Here is a 7215-nt window from a genome sequence, read left to right on the forward strand (position 1 = left end):
AGCAGAGAGGCGGGCAGTCTGCCAGGCCATGGGGAACCTGTCAGGGCTCTCGCAGGAGGTGGCTTGGCCAGGGTGTAGGGCTGGACAGAAGGGGGGCTGACCTCCCCAATCCTCCCCTTGCCTGAGCGGCTCCTGAGTAGCCCACTGGCTGGCACTCCTGGGCGGTGGGCCCTGCGGCTGGAGCTAAAATTAGACCCCACACCCCATGTGGGCTATCAGGGTCGGCTGAGGTCAAGGCCTGGGCGCAGCCGGTGCCCCCTGCCTGGGGGGCTGGGAGTTCTCTGGGTCCTAATCCTCTCCCACTCCGCGGCTGTCCCCTACGCAGGCAGCTCGGTCCCTCCTCCCCCACCCCTAGCAGCTGGTCCTGCACACTCTGACTTGGAGCTATCACAGGGCACACACCGAGGACCCTGCCCCACCCCCAGTCCCACAGCCCCCTGCCCGACTGGCGTCTTCTCCCGTTCCCTCTCAGGGCAGCATCTGGCCGGACTGGATCTCTTTCCCACCCTGGCTCCTCCCCTGCCAGCCCTGATTCGTTCCTGCCTGGGAGGCGGGGTCTCCACTTAACCCTTTCCAAACCAGTTTCCTCCATAGTCAGTAATCCTCACCGGCAGGACCCAAACCTCTCAGATGCCTCAAGCTATCCCAGCCCGTCTCTGAATTCACACGTCAAGGCTCCAAGGCAGAGGTTTAGCCGTGTCATGCTTCACAGGGAGAGAAGCAAAGCTCAGAGAGGGGTGGTATCTTCCTAAAATGACAAAGATGAGGCAGGGCAGGGACTTGAACCTTGAACTCCAGGCCCTTCTTCTTAGAGCTCCCCACTGGTCACCGCTACTGGCGGTGCGAGTGTGCGGAGTCTATCAGTCAGCAGACGAGAAAGCCCGCAGAGGAGGAAAGTGAAGTGTCGAGTGGGGAGGCGGGTAGGTGGGAGCGGGATGGGGTGGGTGGTATCCGGTAAGACGCTCCCGCGTATTCCCAGGATTAGCCCCTCCTCCTTCAGCACCGCCCCCCCCCCCCAATCTCATCTGGCGGCAGGCTTTTCCGGCAGGTCAGGTGTCCAGGTCTGCCTTCATCAGGAGCCCTGGAGGGAAGGTCTTGATGCTCACCCTCCAGTCCATAGGGAGAGTTCTGCCTGACGATGAACTTGGCTATCCATTAGTCCACGGCTGTTGAGGGCTTCCCCTGCTTAGTTCCTTGGTCTGTGCTCTGAAAGGGGGGTTAGGAATGGGGGATGTCACCCACTGAAGTATCGCTGAGGCACAGACCCCTGGCCGCCAGGAGTGCCAGTCTGATGAGGGAGGCCACACTGGACCAGGCTGACAAGAGCAAACTCTGCCTCTTCCTCTCAGCTGGTTGATGTGGGACCTCTGTCCCCTCATCTCTACATGGAGGTGAAGATCTTTACCATGAGAGGGTTGTCAGGTTAAATCCAGGCTTGTCCCATGGGGTCCCCCAACAAGCGGCAACCTCCTTTCCTTGCTTGCCTTGCCCTGATCTCAGAGGGCCACTGATCAGACCAGGGAGAATGTTTTGCCCTCTTTGGGAATGTTTTGTCGTCGGTGGGCAGCGGGTCTGAGGGAAAAGCACAGTTCATTCACCCAAGAATGTCCTCAAAATGGTCAGCACAGGGGAAACCTGGCCTCTTCGCCCACAGTGTCCATCACTGATCATGGACTGACTTTTCCTGCACGAACCAGGCTTTCCCAAGGGGAGAGGGGCCTTTGCACTTGCTGTTCGCTGCTCCAGATATTCACCTTGCTCAGAGAACCCCCCCCCCCCGCCATCCGACAGGAATCAGCTCCCCTCCTACAAGAAGCCTTCCTGACTCTCCTCGGGCTGGGGCTGGGCCCTCCTCTAGGATCTCATGCCACTTCTTCATCCTTCTATCCCTGTCTTCATTCATTCATTCTTTCATTCATCCAACAAGTACTTATTAAGTACTCAGTGTGGGCCGGGTTTTGTGCCAGGCCCTGGAGATACGACCCTGAAGAACAATGACAGCTACCTTTCCTTTTACACTCACTATGTCCCACATGCAACTCCCAAGTGCAAGTGTATTAGCTCGTTGGGTCCTTTCCTGGGGGGACTCTGAGGAAGGTATTATTATCCCCATCTTATAGATGGGAAAACAGAGGCCCAGGCAATTTAGGTAAGTCGCCTAAATTCCTAAATGTTAGCCAGGATTTGGACCCGGATAGTCCATTCCGTCACCCATTGCACCATCCTGTCTCCTGAGTGAGACAGGTACTCCCCATTCTTTTTTTTTTTTTTTTTAAGATTTTATTTACTTATTTGAGAAAGAGAATGAGAGAGAGAGCATGAGAGGGGAGAGGACCAGAGGGGGAAGCAGACTCCCCGCTGAGCTGGGAGCCCAAAGCGGGACTTGATCCTGGGACTCCAGGATCATGACCTGAGCGGAAGGCAGTTGCTTAACCAACTGAGCCACCCAGGCACCCCCTTTTTAAAAAAAAGATTTTATTTAGGTACACCCTCATTCTTGCAGAAGGCAGCATCCCTGAGGAACACCAGGATCCAGGCAATTACAGGACAAGGTGGGAGGGGAGGATGGGAGTTCCCCAAGGGGCTGCCTCATGCAGTCACACCTGCCCTAGCACTTGAAGGACACGATATGTTTTTTAGAACCACTGTGACTGCCTACGTGGAGCAGGCAGGAAATGGTAGAAGTGGAGGCAGGGACTGCCTTTTTGTAATGACTGTCGCCCCCATAAGTCATTCATTCCCTCATTCCACAACTCCCCTTCCTGAGCCTGTACTGTGGGCCAGGTGGGTTCTCAGGGAAGGAAACAAAGCAGACAAAACCTTGCCCTCATGGAGTTCACATTCCCGGGCGGGGAGATCGGCAATGAGCAAAATGTAAATAAATTATCTCGTGTTATTTGGCAAAAAAGGCTGTGGAGAAGGGGAGGAGCTGCAGTGTTAGATGGGACAAGTCTGGAGGGACAAGGGGCGCACCGAGGGGCGCACCGAGAAGCTGACATTGGAGGTGAGGGAGTGTGTGTGTGTGTGTGTGCAAGGTCAGGTCACTTCAGTAGGGTGGGGAGAAACCAGGGCACAGGTTCTGGGGGGCTGTGGATGTGCGACAACGTGGGAGACAGGACCTGACTTGTTTTTGAGGCTCGGCTCGGATTCCAGGGAAGAAGTTGCTGCAGGGGCGGAGACAGAAGCGGGGAGCCCTGTTGGCCCAGGGGAGCCATGTCAGGGAGCCCTGATGGTGCCTAGGACCAGGGTGGCAGGGGCGAAAGGGGTGAGAAGTCATTGGATTGTGGGTATGTTCTGAGCTAGGGCAAAAGGACAGATTTGCTGCTGGACTGGATGAGAAGTTCAGCCTGAGCCACAGAACGCTGCATCAGTCGAGATGGGGACGCTGGGGTGGGGAGCTGAGGTGGGGGAGAAAGTCAGGGGTCCGGTTCTGAGGCTAGGAATTTTGTCTCGTTCACCCTTCTCATCCCAGCACTAGGGTAATAAAAGGCCAACAAATACTTGTTGAATGAGTGAATGAGCCCACTGGTGGACGAAGCTGGGAGGGCTAGAAGGCCAAGGCCAGCCGGCGAGGGGCTTGGCAGGGCACTCCTGCTCCTGTTCCCCCAGCCCTGGGCACCCTGGCTGGCTCCTGCCCGTGTCCACACTTGCATACGCACGAGCCAGCTCCTACCTTCAGCCCTGCCTGGGGAGGCTCCTGGGCCCTGGGCTTGTCTGGTCTGCGATTCACAGGGTTGCGCTGCGGCTTGGTTGGAGGAAGAGAAGGCAGGCTGTCCTGGCAGTCAGGACTGAGCAGGGCTCATTCTAAAAATACATCCCCAGGCTCTGCCAAAAGCTCCCGGGCCTCCATTGTCGAGCTCTTTAGGGCTCATCAAAGCCACCCGGAGCTCCTGTGCTATGCCTGGGCTGGGATCAATGGCCGGCCCAGTAACCCACACTCTGGGGAGAGGAGGTTGAGATAGGGCAGGGAGGAAAGGACTGTAGGGAGAGGGAGGAGGAGGAGGAGAAGCCCAAGGCCAGGGCTCTGGTTCACAGCGGGGAGGCTTCTGGGAGAAGGCAGCCCTCTTATTTCCGCAGGGCAGGGTTGAAGCAGCCCGTAAGTGGATTGGACACGAGGCAGTGCTCTGGACGGCATCCCCGGAGCTGGAGCACTGCGGTGTCTGCTTCGGGCTACAGTGTGTCCCACTGCTGGGGGGCTGCCCGGGCCGGGGGTGCTCCCTGCCTGAGGTACCAGGTCTCGTGTTGGCAAGGTGCCCAGGCAGAAAATGGGGACTAACACCACTGTGTTTGATCTGGAGTATTCCCTCTTTGCACCCTGGTTCTGCCTCCCTCCTGTCTTTCCTTCTCTGGAATGGGCCTGAAATTTCCAGAAGGAATGTATCCAGTCTTCCAAGAGAAAGGGACCTGGAGCATTAACTCAGGTGCTCTTAACAAGCTGTGTGTTCCTGTGCAAGTTACTTCACCTCTCTGTGCTGCTGTTTCCGCCTCTACAAAATGCTGAGTGTAGCACATTCCTGCAACACTTTCTGGGAAGAGGATTCAATGAGATCATGAAGGGACAACCTTCAACACACCACGCCTGGCACAAAGCCAGCACCTAACGAATGCATCCTCTGTCCTCCTCAGAGCCCCGGGGAGGTGAGCCAGCCTGCCCCAAGCTGTCCATATGGGGTAGATCGGGGCGCAGACTTGGACTTTCTCCCCAGTGCCCATGTTCCCCCTGCTGCACCTCCATTGCTGTTCTGAAAGAAAGACACTTGGCGCTCCAGGAGGTAATCACCATGGCAACCATCTGCTGCTTCTCATCTGCTGCTGTTTTTTCCTCTAGCTCTGAGCTTTCTGGGTGTCTCACTGCAGAATTCACACGTGTGGGGGGCTGGAGGTCATGGTAGGCTCCAGGGTCTCAACTCTCACTTGCCTGAGCACTGATGACCCCCAAGCAGCGGCACATCCCCACAGGGCTGTATGATAGCAACCCAGATCCAGTCAAAGTGAGTCTCCCCCTGAGAGCTCCCCCCACCACACACACAATGCAGAGCAATTCCTGCATAGCAGAGAACTCGTACCTGGAACCCAGACCTGGGGCAGGCCCAGGGAAGCCACCCAGGGGTCCTGGGGATGGGAGTCAGGGAATGCAGATTTGGCCTCTGCCACTCCCCCAGGTATAGCTGTGTGACCTTGGACAAGTCACATCCTTTTCCTGACCTTCAGTTTCTCTCCATCACCCTAATATAGTAGCAGGACTAGCTTTTTCAAGCAAAAAGATCTGGAATTCTTACTGAGAAGTGATTCTGACTGTTTGGAAGCCCAATCCTTCCCTTTCTCATCCTGAGAGCACTTGACTTTGTCAGGAGCTGGTCCCCTGAACCAGCTCTGTCATCCTATAGTGTCCTAATGAATGAGAGAAATACAACTTTGACAGGCACTCGCTATGCAGCTGTATGATCATTTTCTTTAAAAATTTGGAAGATTGGGGCGCCTGGGTGGCTCAGCGGGTTAAGCCTCTGCCTTCGGCCCAGGTCATGATCTCCGGGTCCTGGGATCGAGCCCCGCATGGGGCTCTCTGCTCAGCAGGAAGCCTGCTTCCTCCTCTCTCTCTGCCTGCCTCTCTGCCTACTTGTGATCTCTCTCTCTGTGTCAAATAAATAAATAAATAATCTTTAAAAAAATTTGGAAGATTATAATTTGATACCACAGTGAACCTCATTTTCCTCTTCTGTAAAATTCAAGAGAGGAATTCAAGGGAATTTAAGGGAGGGGCCGGGACATTTGATCCTAGTGCCAGGCATGACGGAGCTCTTTGGATCCATGATTCCATTTAAGCCTCACAGTAAAATCGCCCACATGAGTATCTGTTGTGCCCATTGAACAGGTGGGATTAGTGAGGTTCTGAGAGGTGACATGATTGCCCCAGGGCTACACAGCCAGTGAGTAACAGGGCCTAGATTTGAGCCGCTGCATCACAGGGGCTTAACTGCTCCGCTTTGGAGGTTTATTGTGGAGCTGGTTGAAGGAGACAACGCATGGGAAAGGGCTTGGCCAACTGGACGGGCACATGCACACGTGAATAATTACTGTCAGCCGACGCTACCTTCTAACCAGCCACACCTAGACACAGCCCAGGCCTGGGTCCCCACCCCTGGGAGGTGGGTCTCTGCTTCTTACACAGTAGGTGTCTCGAAGCTGGAGAAAGCCAGAAGGGATTTGGGTGAGCAGGCATCGCTGGGCCAACCTCTCACCAACAGGGCACCTTCCTTGCCTGATACTGCAGGCTGAGATTTCGGCCCTGGCCACTCCTTTGGGGTCTGTATTCCTGGGACAGGGGTCTCGGGTGGACGCCGGACGAGGGCAGGACCAGACAGGCCAAATAAAGTAAATTTCAAACCCTGGTCAGAGTCATTCTCTTCCCTCCTCCGGAATGTTTCCCTTGAATTAGTCCCTCTCCGAAGGCTCCAAAGCTGGGCCCAGCCTCCTCAAGTTCCTGCACAGTCCCAGAGCAGCCCACACCCAGACTCCTCGACCTCAGCCCTGGGTGCCAAGGGGTTAACCAACAGGCCAGCTTGGCAAGTGTTTACATAGCAGTGGAACCCCAGGTAATTAACAGCCTGCTTTTCAAAGCCGAGGCAGGAAGATTTGTTTCTCCTCTCCTCCCTCCCTAGGGATGCCACTTGGCAGAGTAAACACAGCTTTCTGTTGGCTCTTTGAGGAGATGCCCAGCAGAGGAGTGAGAGCTAGGGGCAGGAATCGGGCCAGAGGTGGGCTTCAAGGAGGAGATGAAGGGGACTCAGTCCCATTTCTCTGGGAGTCTTGGCCCCACCTCCAAAGCCTGGCTCAGCTGATATTCCTAAAGACACTATGATTATGGCTGTAATCGATGGGAGCCCATGTGAGGGTTGGGCCCCTTACAGACATGGAGACATTGCCTCATTTAATCCCTGCGATCACATTTTCTATTTTCTCGCAGCACCCGGAGGATCTTGTTAAAGTGTAAACCCCATCCCTCCTTGGTCACTCTGTATTAACCATGTCTTTTTATTTTCTGTATTTTGATGCTTTGACATGGGTGAGGGGGTGGCTTGCTGACCCTGGAGGGACTGCCCCTCCCAAGGCTAGCCAGTTCCTGGAGATAATAAGCAAGTGACTCTTGAGCTTGCCTTGAGCCAAGCCGACCAATCCAGGGCCCATACCCCGAAACACCTCCTGGAGGGCTCTCCC

This window comes from Martes martes, assembly GCF_963455335.1.
Source record: "Martes martes genome assembly, chromosome: 4".
NCBI lineage: Eukaryota > Metazoa > Chordata > Mammalia > Carnivora > Mustelidae > Martes > Martes martes.